Source organism: Catharus ustulatus, chromosome 3 (genome assembly GCF_009819885.2).
Source record: "Catharus ustulatus isolate bCatUst1 chromosome 3, bCatUst1.pri.v2, whole genome shotgun sequence".
In the NCBI taxonomy this organism is placed as follows: domain Eukaryota; kingdom Metazoa; phylum Chordata; class Aves; order Passeriformes; family Turdidae; genus Catharus; species Catharus ustulatus.
In genome coordinates, this window is record NC_046223.1 from 95,010,941 (window position 1) to 95,027,241 (window position 16,301).

Here is a 16,301-nt window from a genome sequence, read left to right on the forward strand (position 1 = left end):
TATACTTTCTACTATACTCTATTTTTATAATGGTCTAAATTAGTCTTGGGTGATTTCTGGTTTTTCTTTTATTAAGGATTGAAGTTGTATTTGGTGCCTGCCTTTTTTTTAGTTCCAGATTTTCATTTTGCAGCCCAAATATTCTTTCTCGTTTTTCATCTGCTTTAGCATGCCCTTGATTCTCCCAACCACTCTTGTTTGGTGCTCTGACCTGATTTCTGCTTAAGCTCTTCCCTGTTTGAGAAAACTGTGTTGTTAGCAAATTCCTTTTTTTTTTTTTGGTGTCACATGGCTGTCACAGATTTATCTCGAACTATGTGTATATCACTGTTTGTGAAATAATTTCACTTGTTCATGGAATTCTAATATAAATGGAACATCCCTCCTTTTTAAAATTATTTTTTTGCTGAAGTTGTGGCATTCTTTTCTCCTTCATCTTTTTTTGTCTCCCTTGGTCTTTACACTGCTTTAGATTGTCCCTCCTGAGGATCTTGTTTATTAGTGCCAGCTATGTTATCTTGATTTTAATCACACTACACTTATCTAGTAGTTCCTGATTTCTGACTGAACCAGCAGCTCCCATCAGTAATTTCATTCCTCTCCCCCGATGCACACTTCCTTCTGCTTTATGGGCATTGACAAAATGCTGGGCAATCAGACCTTTTACCAGCCAGACTTCAAACTGAAAATACCTAATCTAACATTGGTTGAAGCGTGTGTGTGTAGGGGATGACTGAAATGGTTTTATTTTTCCAATCCATCACTATCTTAGTTACTCAGCAAGGCTCTTAAGGCACTGCCACTGTCACCTGAGAGAAAGCTGGGTCAATACTCAGGTTTACAGAAGGTGCAAGCTGACAGTATTAAGTATATTTAGTATTGTGTGATTTTCTGCAGAGAAATGAAAAGAAATGCCCTATTGTGTTGCTGGTATAAATAGACATCAGTAACAACTAGGGGTCCAGACAAAACTCACAGTGTCAGAAAAATCTAGAATTAATTCTCATTTCTTGATCAATCCTCAGAAATATGAGCGAAGCCTCCCCACCCCGAAAAATCTGAAAAATTATTTTGGTTACTAACATGAATTTAGCAGCATCTACTTGTAATGATGTGCAATTCACCTTCCATTTCAGCCCAAACCAAATGTGCAGCCTGACCATGGCTTAAATAATTGAAGGGATTTATTGCTTTTGAGTATGATACTACCATTCTAGTGTCATTTGAAGTGGCATAGACCAGAACAAATTAGACAGACATAAAAGAGTGTCTAAAATCCTGTTCTTATTCTGAGAAAAAAAGGCAAGGGTCTTCTTATTTTTAAATAAGGATTTCCTTATTATTTGAACAAGCTGTTCTACTTCACAGTAGTCAATTTCTGCAACGATCATCATAAAATGTAAGTGCAAATAGATATCACACTTATAAACTATCATAAGTATAGGAAATAATTTAGGAAATTTGCAACTGTACAGCCCTTTACATGAAATATTATACTGCAGCAAATGTTATTCTCTTTTTCAACCTTACCATGCATTTCTGGCTATTATGCATCTGTCAAACAATACAGCAATTGTGGATAAGGAAACTGAATGTCCTAGGGTATATAAAACAAAACTCTATGTCCTTAAAAAGAAAGAAGCTTTTGCATATAGGGAAGAGCTTCCTATTTCTGAAGGAAGGTGAACAGCTGGCACGTTCATCTTTAAGCTTAACAATAAATTGAAAGGCAGAAAAAGAAACTGTAATCTCAGTAGTGAAAGATATGTATGCACAGGAGCCATTCAGAAGCACAGGCAGAGCAATGTGATGGTGCTCCGTAGTTGTGGTGAGAGCTTTTGGCCCTCTGAGCATACTGCCAGCTGTTTATGCAAATTATCAGGCATTTTTCTCATACCTGTGGGTATCCTCCCTTATGATCTGTCTGTACCAACTAAAACCATATTCTCCAGGTACCCTGACAGACAGCACTCTGTGAAGTGCACATATGCTGCTATCATCCAAGTTAGCAAATATTAATGCATATGCATCAACTGTTCACTGCTAATTCAGGTGCAAATCAAAATTAAAATACAATTAATTAGACATGGAGGAAGGCTTTGTTTTGATCTCAGTCCAATACATATCAGAAAGAACTCAGCTGAAGCCAGCAGAGTCAGCCTTATACTGACTCAGTGTGAGATCAGGCCCAGGTCCATGGTGTCTGCAATAGAAGTTTTTTTCCTAGCTGAGTTTATGGAAGCACTCAATGTTCTTGGTTTCTTTTCCCGGAGAATAGAGATTTCATTACATTAAAATGGCAACTGTAAAGATTTTAAAAGGTGTCACTGGATATTTGTAGAAGCACACTTTTTTCTCCTTTACATTATCTTAGCCATAGATTAATACATATGTTATATAACACTGTCAACAAAGAAAGCTCTGAATGGAGTGTTCCTGTGCCAAGATCTCTGCTGAAGTCAGTATGATTACATTTGCAGAAAATACAGAATTCTTTTTCCTGTACCGGGACAGATACCTTACTTATTCAATATCAAGCACCAAGCCCTTTGTAGTCATCTTGTTAAGGAGACTTCAAGTTTGATTTCCTATCCAGAGATGTGAATGTGAACCGAAGAGCACAAAACTGCAAAACATTTACCACTAGATCTTTCAACATTGGGAATCTAAGTTTCCTCTCTTGATCATAATTACAAGGCACTGTAGGTGTAACAGTGCAATCCCATTCACTCCCACTCACCAGTTTGCAACTCCTGATAGGTTTTAATTTATATTCAGTCTGAGGCAGGATGTGATCATCATTTTTTAGTATGTGTCAAGGTTTTGCTACTCGGTTACCACCAGGTGGTAGCATTTTAAAACATTGCTCTTATTTTATAACAGCTGCCCTGTATTATTTGACATTTTTTCTGTGGTTTCTTGTAGAGGTTAGTATTAAGAAGGTTGGCATGGTAACCTAGTTTAGATCAAATTGTCATGTGAAGAGTTCAAGTGTGACCTAAGATACAAACATGGAAAGGCTTCCATCCGAGGAGAGATCGAGAATGGCATGGTAGGATGCCCCAGTTTACTCCTCATAATACATAAGGAAAATGCAGCATGAGAAAGTTGAGTAAACAGAGGAGTTTTTCTTGCCTTTAATACGATATTAATTGGCAGAAGTGATTTTATTCAATCTGGTAAAAGTAAATCTAGTTTTTAACATTACTGAATATATGTCTACACAGTATATAAAATTCATTGTAAAAGAGATATACTTTGATAATTCAAGGCAGAATTCTAACAATTAAACCCCTTCATAATTAAACCTGAAAAGTTCCTTGCATCTGCCCTTGAAACCTTGGTGGGTTTCCTTTTACATGAAGTGAGAGAAAGCACGGGATTTGGTGAATCTCTTACAAAAAATTTAAGTCCACTGGAAGGGTTTTGCACTGGTGGTTGATGAGAAGAGGTAGAAAGCTATTTTCAACCACTATGCTTCTGACTCTTCTGCTTATGTTTTAGGCTTTGTTTGATGTTTTTTCCTCCTGCCTACACTGTGATCCCAGAGAATAATAAAGCTTTTAGTAATAAAAGAATAATGAACCAGAAATGTGACTAGAAATTTTGCTACTCAGGACACCTTTCCCATCAGCTCTTTCTTGCTTTTCTCTGATTGCATTTTATCAGTTCTGGCACTCCAACCCCTTTTTTGCTGCTGCTTAGGTGCTCTTTCCTTTTGTTTTTTACTCTTGTTCTAAACATATTCCCATGGCAGTATAGCCATGCTGAGACAGAAGCCATTTAGATAACAAAGGATGAAAAAACCTCAAGTAAGGAAGTGGAATTCTGATAGTGATAGAAAATCAAAATACATAATTTACACAGGATGTGCAGCAGGCAGTAGTTGTGCAGGGATAACTACAGATTACAGCCTTGGAGAGTAGAAGATCATGTTGTAACTTGCTGGAACATCTCAGATGAGTGAATTGCAGCTTGAGCAATGATTATTTTTATTGGTAGACGCTGTGGTATTTTTATCTGAAAGGATATACTCAAACACAAATAAGCAATTACATTTAGCAAACTCGAGCTTATTATTATTGAATGCTGCTTGTTTTGGCAAAGAAGTAGGACAGAAACTAACCGTGTGCTTTGGCAATTTTTTTACATTCTTTCTGTTGAAATAATTTCCTCCAGTTTTAAAGACAGCTACTTATTTCCAGGAATTAGCTGGGGAAGAATGAAATACTATTGAAAGAGAAGTAACTGTATTTCCCAAGTACCCAGGTTCATCAGAGATGCAGAATTTTGTCCCCATATTTGAACTGTTGTCTAAGCTAGCAAGTATTTTGCTCCCACAGCAGAATTTTTCCTTCTTAAAAATAAAATAAGGATTTTACATGTATGCATGCACTGCAAAATGTTGCATCTCCCTTCCTCTCCCTATCAACTAAATTAGCTCCAGTGTCAGCAAATTTAAAACTTATTTCATGCATTATCTAGAAAAGAGTGTAGTTACTACTCTGCATTAGGATAAATGGGTTTTCCCCTCTTTTTTCTTTCAGTTAGGAAGCTGAATCTTTTACCTAGCACAGATGAAGATCTTGCCTTCTATGTTGTTCCTGCTGGATTGATGGGAATGCAAAAATACTATCTTGAAATTGCATTTTATTTTTAAACTTGTGAAATCCTTAGCCGTTTCTAGAAAGACTCAAAAATCAGCAATTGAAGTGCATTCAACACGTGCCTATACATTAAGCCTCATTTAAACTAATGCCCTAAGAGCAGAACCAATACTATAAACTCAATATTGTTTTTATTTCCAAAGATTCATAGAATGGTTGGAAGGAACCTTAATGACCATCTGGTTCCAACTCCTCTGTCATGGGCAGGGGCAATTTTGACTAGGCCAGGTTGCTGAGAGAGCTCCATCCAAGCTGGCCTTGAACACTGCCAGGGATGGGCACCCACAATTTCTCTGGACAATTTTAAATTTCTATTTTAAGCAAGAGAAAATGATCACTTACACTCTTGGCTTGGAGTCCAACATCACCTTTATTCATTACTGGACTTTCACATTAATTGATCATTGGATATTGAATGATCCTGACAAGTGTGAAAAAACACTAATTTCTAACCAATAGTTATCCTCCAAATTGAGTGGTCTTAAGAGATTTCAGATATCAGTTTAAGACAGGAAATGTGTATCATGATGTAGAAGATGATATTTTAAAAAAAAGGCAGGATTAAAATTAAGATTCAACCCCAAAAATGCTGATTTTTCATATTTTCACTTGGGCATAGGTATCTTATAATTTCTCTTGAAGTACACACAGATCTTTTATTATGCAATATAAGCATCAAAATTTTTCCTTGGTATTTCAGCCCATGTATTAGTGGTAGGTAGCCTTGGCAATTTGCACTACTGTTGCTATAAAAAAGATTTCTGCTTACAGATACTCTTTGAGAATTTATTCAGAGAGGTTTGTTGATGTTTTCATGGTATTTAACTTGCTCCTTGAAAACTAATTAATCAAGCATAATCATCTGGTTGTGTGAAATATTTATAAACTGTAATTTCCATTGCTGGAAATGTTTTCAGCATCTCAGTATTGTCTCTTAATGACAAGAAAAAGGAGAGAGAGGATGAGAGAGATGTATGTATAGGGATCATTTAACCTTCTCCTCATAACAATGAATTTTTCCTGTGAATATTATATTTCTATAGAGACTACTTTTGAGATGTTGCTGTTTGAGGTTTGTACCACACTTAGTCTAATTCTGTAGCTTATGCTTTGGTTTTCTTCTTCCCTCCTGGAAGCAGTATAATACACAAAACTGCAAATTCCAAAGGAAATATTGAATCCAGGAAGATTTTAATAGATTTTGACCATAAAATAAATTTCCTATTCTTGCCAGCTAAGGCTAGTTCTCAAAATTGTGTTGGTGGTGCTTGAAATCATTATAAAATTAAAGTTGGGAGGTTCCAATTTAGATTTTTACAGTGTCTGCTTGCATATTTAGAATAACTGGAATAACCCTGGGATTAAGATAGGCCTCTTTTGCTCTGGAAAACTGTTTAGGAAAACAGGCTAGCTTTTGTGGAAGTGCCAGAAATTTGTTGGAGGTAAAATGCCTTGTTTTCGGCACCTCTGTGAGTGTGGATAAATTTTAGATAAGCAAAGAGACAAAACTGTGAACAGTAAACAATATTGCTTTCATTCGTGCAGGCTAATAGAGGCTGGCCTGTAATGAGAAAATCAGAAAAACAAACATGAAAATGGCAAAATAGAGGGAAGCACTGTACAGATCTGCACTGTTTCCAAATGCCTGACAGCACAGGCAAAATGGTGATACCTGAGCTAAAGTACAGAGCAAATATATCTAGGAGTGTTAAATGTGGGGAGAGAAAGATTTTCAGTGACAACTGCTCATTTACATTTACTAGGTGGTCTGATTTATCCTGCAAAATGTCAAAATATGTGTGAGAAGTGTACTGAAACCTTGGCGAAAGAGAATTTGCAGAGTTAAAAGAAAAGTTCTGTTAAGGTCAATCTAAAGCAAAATTGAAATATCTTGTTTATACTGAGTAAAAACAAGAAGTAGTTGATAGATATGCAAGGAATTACAGTTTTAGGATTATTTTTGCTCACCAATAAAGAAACAGAGTCTTATTATTACCATAGGAAAAAGCCAATGTGTTAATAAGTAGTGAAAGAAACTAACAAGCAATGGATTAATTAATTTACTTTCGTTTCCCAGGCTCAGCTGCACACATCGGTTACAATGACTTATTAAATGACTTTTTGTCCCTAACAGCAATTTAATAAATCAGACGGAGCAAAATATCAAGATTTAAGTGCTATCTAGCTTATTTTTAAATGCCAGTGGATTTTCTTTTTCTTGTGCAAGATATCTTATTTAGTGTCAGTACCCTATACTCTTTTATTAACTTTCAATCATCTTTGTATACAAGCTCCCCTAATCGCAATCCAATGCCAATACAACCAGGAGTTCCTTAAGTATGGATTGCTTGTAGCAAAAGCTGATTCTCCAAACAAGTAAGGGTGAACAATGCATTTAGTAAATTAAGCAGGCAGCTATTGAAGTAATTGTTACCACAGTTCTCAGAGCCAAGGACAGTAGTGCCACATTAGTGGGTGGAGGTGGGTCAGTGATGACAGCACAAATGACTGTCCTGGCATAATTGGAACCTTTTCTCAAAAAACTGCTGTACCAGAAAACAAACAGATGAGCAGTTATTGTCAGACTCAGCCCACCATGTAAACTTCTGCCTAATAAAAATTCAAATTAAAAATATTCTGGTAACAGGATTTATTCTCTACAAATGCTTTGATGTTTTGTTACAAGACTGGAAGAAAGCTCTCTGAATCATAGGAAAGATTCCTATGGGCTTTAGTGGGCATCTGATCAGGTTTTTTATGAAATAATTTGGTTTATGATTTTTTGGCATATCTCATCTACAAATATAACTGCATAAGCTTCTCATATTAGTTAATTACTTTCATCTATGAGATTAATGTCTTCGTTAATTTCAATCACTAGATGACAAAAGGGTTTCCAAGTAATGCTGCTATAAATTCATGTGCCTTTTGTCTGGAAACTCTTTGTCTGTCCAAATCAAACTCTCTTAATGTCACACTTGTTTCACGTGTGTCATATTTTCAACTCTGTCTAAGAGTTTAACTTTTCTTGTTTTCTAGTAATTTTGTTAGTATTGCTTTAAAGGTGTATATTAATTTTTCCCTATGATTGAAGGCAAAAATCAGTTAATTTTTTTCATTCTTCTGTGCAAGATCTCAATTCAGGAGAAAACATTGATTTCTAAAAATTCTGCACATGTAATTTCTAAAAAATTATATGAAATAGCTTTGATTTCTTTTTTTTCAGGTAGAAGGGAATGAAGTTGCTTTAAAATGATAAAGCCACACCAGTACATAAGCAATATATGAAAATGTAGACCTTATATCAAGATCTGTTTGTAGCTGGAGTTTTACATTCTGGGGGAAAAATTACAAAGTAAAACATGGGGGAAATTCATCTCCTATGTGTACATGTCTGAGATAGATAAAAATATTTTTATTTTACATTAAGTTATAAAAATTGTTCACTTTCTAAATCTTAAAGCTATTTCAGATGAACAAATGCCAAAATGTTAATGCCTCACAATAAATATGCTTTCAACATGACTTTCTGAGTCCATTTTTTTTTTCTATTACAACATGGATAATTCAGGGAGGATTTTTACAATTTTAAAAATATCCTTTAATCCTACAAAAAAAGATTACAAAATATTTAACTGCATGTGCATGAATTAAAAGAGGCAGGAAAATGTTTCTTGTGGATTTGATATGAAAATCAGTATCAATCAACCTTAATGGCGGCAGAGTAAAACACTCAACAATAAATGAATGCCTGTATTAAAATTACCTTTTTAATCATTAGTCTTGTGCATATTGATTTAGTATTTCTTCTATATATAGTGTTCTCTATATCTGTATTTCCATATGTGGTACCTTTTCATTGGACCTTAGTGAAAACCATGAAAGGGGCAGTGAGGAATTGTTTGCTCATCCCTCATTAAGAAAATCTTTGCTTCATTTACACGTCACCCACCTTATCCTCAACATTTATAAACACTGAACAATTAGAAATATGATAGAAACTCATCCCACATGGGCCAATTTGTAATTGGCTCCTTCAGATATTTTTTGCTTTCTGTTTGTTACATGAAATGGGATTGAGCCAGAGTAGGAAATAAGTCAGACTATGATCCTGCAGTAATCTTCTTCCCCAGTACACTGGTTCAGTGAGGAAGTTTTGTTTTGAGGAAGCTCCTTATTTTTTAAATACCTTAAGAACAAACTTGAAAGCTTTCAGAATTTGTGGGAAATTTATAAGAAAAACATCAACACATGTATTGTGTAGAATGTTCTAGTCCAACAGGTCTGCTGGAGATGCACTCTCAATAAGACAAGAAAAGAGGTGGTTGGTGGGACATAATTTGTAAACATATTTGGGTTTTGACAGCAGTGTAATATACAGGCCAATTTAACTAAGTCGGGTTCTCCCCCTCAAAAAACAACCAAACAAAAACCCCAAACCAAAACATACTAAAAAAATCCCACAATAAAAATACTGAACAGATTCTCTGGAAAAAAAATATATTTGTGAAAGTAGGCAGGAGGGGAGTGTGTTTTTATCTTGACAGATGCATACCTATTTTAATGGAAAACCTTAGAGAAAGGGGTGGGATGGATTGCCTCATGCCAGGAACAACTCAGCATATCCAGTAGAAGAGAAGCTGCAGAGGAGTGGCAGCAGGAGAGGCAGCATCTCAACAGGATGGCTCTGGAAGGAAGCAGAGGTGTAAGGGCTGAGGTGAGCAAAGTCAAAGCTGATACTCAGAGAAAAAGGAAAGAAAGCAATAATCCATAAGTGTGAGGAGTCTGATATCTGGGCTGTGCAGGAAGCTGCAAGAGCTACTTCACTGAGAAACAGTGCTGCTGAGAAGGGGCAACCTGGTAAGGACAGTGGGCAGAAGTAAGATATGCTTTCAAGCCTTCTATTTAGTCTGTCAGTCATATCAGAAACAAGCTTTCTCTGTGTAGAGAGGCTTCTAATGGCCTGTTCTTTGTTTGATGGAAGAAGACACAATCTTAGAAGTTAGAATCACTTGAAGCCCTCTCCAAAAAAATAGCTGTTTGAACAGCTGCTTTGGCATAACTCTCAGTGTCAGGCAGCCTCACGAGAAAAACTGTCTGTATCCTTGGCCAGCTGTGAAATCTGAGGAAAGAACTTTTCCTGTCAGGACAGGATCCAGTGGAAGTCAGAGAAGAGACAGGTGTCTATTTGTCTCTAGAAAGGGAAAACAAGAGAAGAGCCTTCTCTTTTTTGCAAGAAGACAAAACAACAACCAAAACTTTATTTTCACTTGGGAAAAAAGGTGCAAGACAAAATTGGGATCCTTGGCTACATATAATCATGTTACTTGTATTAGTATTTTGTTATAACTTGCAAAATTTCACTTGGGTTGTAGCCAATTATACTGTCAGATAAGAATGCATTTATGTGCACATTTTTTGTTTTTTTGAAGTCTGTTTCATTCTTAATATTGATGATAATAGACATATCTAATATTAAAATGCTGTTGGTCTCTATACCACCCTGCACAGCAGCATATCTGTTCTCATTCCTATGCAGTCTAGAAGTGCATTTATTGATTTCTGGAACATAGAAGGTGTAAAGAAAAAGTTATGAAGCAAGGCATGAGTACACAGAGATGAAAAGATGTCAGCAGTGTGATCAATGCTAATGACCTGGAATACGTGACAGCATGGCTGTGGCCATGCTCTCAGGATCAGTGGCCAGCCACCTTTAGAGTATCAGTTGTCATGTCATGCATTCTTATAGATGACCATTGTTTGTACATAAACCATTTGAATTGGACAAGAACATAGACCATGAAAATCCAGAAATCAAAATAATTATGGCAACTGAATGTAAGAATTCATAGTAAAGATTAATATTTTACAATGTAGACTGAAATGCAGACTGAACTTCAGTAAGTCAGTGAGAGGTGTCAGTGACAGAGACTAGCTGTAAAACAACAATTCAGAAGCTTGTTTTGCCCTCCTCCTGCAAAGGGAATTCTAATAACTTCATCCATAAAAGCTTGAATGGACACAGATGCCTTATGGGCATTTCCAACTTAAGTCAACCAAGCTCCAGGGAAAAACAAATCTAAAACTCAGTGGTTAAGCTCAGATTTTTCTTGATGTATGTTTGTGAAATTTTTATCTTTCACAGCTTCCTCAATCTCCATATCGACAATAAAACCAATTCTGAATTCCATCCCCACCCCTCCCCCCTGTTTTTTTTCCTATCTGGACCATCCTACTTATGCTAGGTCCTTAATTTTCAAGTTGTTACCATATGGAAGTTAGATGAATTTGAATGGCTTTCAGATCTTACACCTTTTCCCTCTAAATCTTTAGGCCCTAAATGATCCAAGAAAGAACACTGTGGTTGGTTTGTGAAGGAAGAGATAATTTTCTTCTGGCTAAATATGTTCACTGAGATTTTAAAGATGCTCTAACAGTCCACTAGGATGCAAATGTTCAGGCAGCTTTAGAAAAACCCACATATAATTTAATCTATAAAATAAATACATTTTAAGAATTACAAAAGGATTGGTCAAGCTGCTTCAGCTTGGTAGAGACCCAGATAGCTAAAATTGTATTTAGAGCAGAGCAATATGCTGCCCATTGCCCCCTTCATCACAGCCAAAATTTCTATTCTAAAAATGGAAAAGGCATTGGTGTCAACTTTGTATTTGTCCCTGGAACTCCTGCCTGAAGCATTCCCAGATGCCCAGTGGCTCTGCAGGCCTTTTTCTCTCATATGCCAATATGAAACCCTGTCAGCATTTTTCTCAGCTGGAGCAAGCAGATAGATGAGAACAAAAATTCTGATTCATGCTGTTCTGAATTTTGATGCGACTTCAGAAGTGTGGAACACCAGGTCTGAAGTCTGGAATTTAGAAAGGCCAAAAAGTTTCATTAGTAGAATTTGTCTCAAGACTAAAACACTTAGAGTTAGGTTTTTCTCTGATTATGTGAACAAACAGTGATCCTCAGATCTCACTTGTGGGAGACATCTATGCAGATACCAATATGTAGATAGCTGAATTTGAATGGAATTTCTCCTCTTGTCTTACCCTCTTTACAACAAAAATAAATTTGGTCATGATTTAAAACTCAGCTTCGTAACTTTTCTCCACATTGTAATGTTTTGTCTAGAAAGATATGAACCTGTTCAAAATGTTCAGGTTGTAGAACAGTCCTTCTTTCATGGGCAACATGAAAGGGAAAAGATTTTGTGAGCTCTTTTTGAAGCAATATTTTCAAGATATTTGGGGATAAGACAATTATGTACACAGAATATATTTAGATTTCTAAGACTAAGTAAGCTATCCTGGCCTACTTCCATAGTCAATATAAAGAAATAAATGCAGGAGAATAATTTTACTGTAAAGGAAGTTTATGGTATAGGTAAATTCAATTACTTTCTGGAGACACCACTGTATCTTTATTGATTTAAAAAGGACAGAAACTTCACTAGTTTACAGTTGACCTAAAATTCAAAGTTAGGTAAAATAAATCCCAACTTTGCCTTTTCTTCATTAAGAGTAAGACATAATGAGAGGGAAACCTGTGAAGACAGCTTTTTACCGATGGGGAACTCTGTGTCTAGCTCTATTTTAACATTATTTCAAAGGTATATTCAAGAAGAAATAGGCTCAAAGACCACTTTCCATCATGTAAAAATAAAATTGTTTTTAGAAGAAAGAGAAATAAAATGCAGTATTTAAGTTCATTGGTCACATCGCTATATCAATTCTAAATTGGATTGGAGCCCTCCCAAAGGATAGATTTTATAGATAAATATTGATATTGATATCACAGAAACCACTGTCCCCACTGTTCACCATCCAGCTGAGATAGTGACATTGAGCTGGGAAAGAATGAGATATGAGAGTCTTGATAGACATTGCATTACCATGCCTCTATGATGACTTTTCTACTGCTGTCCCTACTCTGAAACAGAGGGCATCAATCTTCTGTGTTGTCAGCTGAGCTATTGCATCATACTGTGTAAATCACAGACTGGGTAAATTACATTTTTTCTTGTCCTTCAGTACTTCAAAAAAAAAAAACAAACCCAGACCGTTAACAAGAGATTGTGGTTAATTTTATTTTGTTTTTTTTTACTAGTGCCTCATGGCTGGTATTTAAGTATGCATTTAATCAAGACAGCAGAGGAAAAACACATTTCCAAACACATTTTTGTGGGATCATTATTCCTTTCCAAAATAAATTCTGAAACAATCTCTTCCAAACCCTGATTTCAAAAGGCCACATAATAACCTGCCAGAGTTGTACCTTTGACATCTTCATAAGGATCTATTTTGAACATTTTGTGTAAGATAGAAAGGGAAAATTCATACAATCATCAACCATCAATATAATCTAGCAGTCTTATGCAGGAGGACTATATTTGACTGTATCTTTAAATATTTTCCCAAATATGTCAATAATTAATTGCTAACACCTGGCAGGATCCATCTGGAAATACTCCTTCATTGTTGGTTGACTGAATACTGATTTTGTTCAGCCTTCAGATGCAAAATCATGTGCTGATGGTTTCTACTGTATATGTAAACCCATGAATTTCAGTATATCAACATCAAAAGCCAGGTGTTGCTTGGATATATAGATACAAAAACCCAAACAAACCAACACTGCAACCAGTACCCCAGATTTGCTCTCAATTATATTGGAAATAAATATATATTCACGATTATATTCTAAGAGTTAGATGCATTGTTTATTAGAAATAATTTTCTTATGAACATATTTTAAGTAAAGGACACCCAATTTGTACTGAAATATCAATTTTCTACTATACTAGCACACAATACTATTATATATTCTATCATAAATAACAAACTACTGTTTTTGTAGACCAGAGGAAGTTGATTTTGCTTTTCAGTAAATTGAATTATTTCCAGGTATTAAGAACCTTGGAAAATGAATTTCTATTAGTGATATATTTGCCAATTTAAGAATGATTAATTGTACATACTCAATATTCCAGGGAACTACCTTCTGAACTCAATAAATGCCACAGCTCTGGAAGCAATTTGATAATGTTGGATTTTGTCCCAGCATCTTTTTTCTTGAAAAATAGTCTGATTGCAAAAATTATGCAATTATTAATTTAAATTGGAAGAAATTCTTTACTTTGGGGGTTATGAGATATGGAAATGAGTTGTCCAGGGAGGTTGTGGGTGCCACAAACCTACCAGTGTTCAAACCAGGTTGAATAAAGCCTTTAACAACTTGGTCTACTGGGATGAGTCCCTGCACATGGCAGCAAGGTTGGGACCAGATATTCTGTCAGGTACATTTCAACCCCTTAACATACTATGATTCTGTGAAAATATAATTAAAATAGTTAATAAATAACTAAGTTATGAGAATATCATTAGCTTCAATTAAAGTTTTTACTGAAAGCAGATCTTAGAAGATGGAGGATACTGTATTTTGCACTCATAGTAATGGTTATAATTTCAGTTACACAGATGTAAAGTGCTTTTGATACCTGATGACATTATAGGATTGAAGTAAAACTTCACAATTTTAACAGAACACACATTAAATGGATTAAATCCAATTTCCTGACAATTCTTAAACACCTGTACTTGAGGTTTCTCAGGAGTTCTACAGAAAATGCTATTGAATGCCTAGTGAATAAACTGGAAGTAAAGATAAAATTTATGAAAATAAAATCTATTTTATTGTTTAAAATAAAATGTATTTTAAATCAGTGTTGATGGAATAAAACTTAGTAAAGTGACAAATAGGGATGAATCTATGTGGCCATACTGAACCAATCTAGATATTTTCATTGCCCAGGAGACTCAAAGTGAATGTGTTTTAAACAGTCAAACTATATATTCAAGACCAGTGACTGCAGACTCCTGTGGCTTATGGGTTATGTACTTTGGACAACGACTCAACTACTATACGACAATTGTAATGACCATAAAACACAACAAATGCAGCTAAGGGGACATAAAGGCAAAAAGAAGAATGCAGACAGGAAGGATGGGTGCTGTTCAGTGATTTAACAAAATCTACTGCACTGTGATGGAAATAATAGTGTTCAGTGACCAGAACTTTTTAACAAGTACTTGAGAAATCAGAAAAAGTGTAAAAAACTAATCTGAAGCATTACATCAGAGTCAATGTCTTAAGAGGGGGAAGTTGAAGAACTTTCACACTTGAAGCAGAAGAAATGCCACAATAGTTATGACAAAATATTTTCACTGCAAAGTATGAACAATCATTGGAATAGGCTGCCAGGAGACCTTGTGAAATTTTTTTCTTTCATGCTTTTCAAAACTTGGTTGGACCAATCTGACCAGCATTCATGAAGGTATCCCTTTATAGAGCAGGTGCTTGGACTAAATGAGCTGCAGAATTCAAACTAAATTCTTATATAGTTCAGACATTATATAAATTTATTCTTTATTTGTTGTGACTAAAAAAATGAGATGTGGTCTAGTTATTCTTTAAATATCTTAATATACAGAAAATTGTGTGTACTAAGTGTATCTTTAATTTAACATACAAAGATAAAGGGAGACTCAGGGTAGAGAACTAAAATGAAACATGTTAGACTTACTAAATTGTAAGGATGATCAGTAGTTACAAAAAACCATAATGGAATGGATCCTAAGTGTCTTCATATTTTCACAGAAGGAATAGATTTTCTTTGTTTCACAGTATACTCATGCCTCAATCAAACATAAATTATTAGGTTTCAAAGGGAAATAACTGGATACAATAAGCAAAAGTCTATTATCCTCAATCTACAAATTATGTTGGGTGACATAAGGGTCTTTTCTGTCTTCAGAGTTCACAGAACTGAAGACATTATTAAAGAGAGTGTGAAGCAGAACCTAAGGACTAGAATAGTTTTGCAAATCAATAATCAATGTTCAGAGGGCTATTCAAGTACAGAGAATTCTCAGAATTTCAAGGAGTATACACTCATATTACTGTGACACCAGAGAAGGAAATGAGAAACAAAAACTTTACTTATAAAACAGAAGTGTTTTATGGGTAGAGCATATTTCACTGACCCTAAGTGAAAACCTATGAATTTGTGCCACGCTATAAAATTCTGGGTATGAGGAATCAAAGAACACGGTCAAACTGTCTCAAAAAACTCTCAAAGAGAAAAGTTCCCATAAGATAAGATACCACAACAGGCACAGATGGGAAACAGGATGGCATTAATTTCAGGCCTATGTGGAGGTGGGAGATTTAGAATTAGCACAGCAGACAAGATTCCACTGTGCAGACTGTGAGAGAAGGATGGATGCAACAAGAGGAAGAGGTGATGAGGCTCGGTGAGGCTGATCTGGGTAGCATATCCAGGTGAAAATTTCCACCATAACACGAAAAAAGGAAGCAGCTGCTTAGACACATGCTATCCCAAGTTGTGGGAACACCACGTAGTCCTTGTGGATACTGGGGACATGGACTGGGTAAAAGTGGTACTGGCAGAAGAAAGAATATGTGGGGGCCCCCACCACCAAGGACCAGAAGAAGGAACCCATGTGGTGGGGATATCTTTTGCCTAATCTCTCTCTCATTCTTTCTCCCCTTCCCATCCCTCCACCTCTCCCCTTCTTATTTTTCTCTCTCTGTCTCTCTCTCATTTAC